Below are 555 nucleotides of genomic sequence, written 5' to 3' on the forward strand. Positions count from 1 at the left end.
TTTCATTGAAGCCATGGTGTTCTTGTTCGTTTACAGTTAAGTCTAAGGATGTGGTGTAAAACATCTTAAAACATGCTTTTATATTTTTACCTCTCAGTGAATAACATCACTGGCAGATATTTAAACTCCCTTAAAACATCGTTTCTGGAAGGAGATAAGTCTGCAGTGTTTGTTCCTAGGAGTGAAACTAGCTTATCTGACTTTGGGTGGTTTGTGCTGCAGTGTTTTCAAAGCTCTCTAGTTATACTAAGGATCCTGCTGCTGGCTGCAGTGTGTTGTTTAAGTAGTAGTTGACCAAGGTTAGGACTTTACTTAAGCTTTCAGTATACAAATGCTGAACATCACTTTTTTCTTTGTGAAATTTGGGGTTACTTTCTACTTACAGCCTCAGAATAGGAAATGTAAAAGGTATATCCTGATCAAATGATTGCCAAGACACTTTAATGAGTTCGGGTTTTCTGGTTTTTTAAATCAGTAAGTCCTACATTACTTTCTCTGATTAGCTGGAAGTCTCTGTATTTTGAACATGGCGGTACTCTTCTTCCCCAGTTCCTG

This window comes from Corvus moneduloides, chromosome 1 (genome assembly GCF_009650955.1).
Source record: "Corvus moneduloides isolate bCorMon1 chromosome 1, bCorMon1.pri, whole genome shotgun sequence".
Lineage (NCBI taxonomy): Eukaryota > Metazoa > Chordata > Aves > Passeriformes > Corvidae > Corvus > Corvus moneduloides.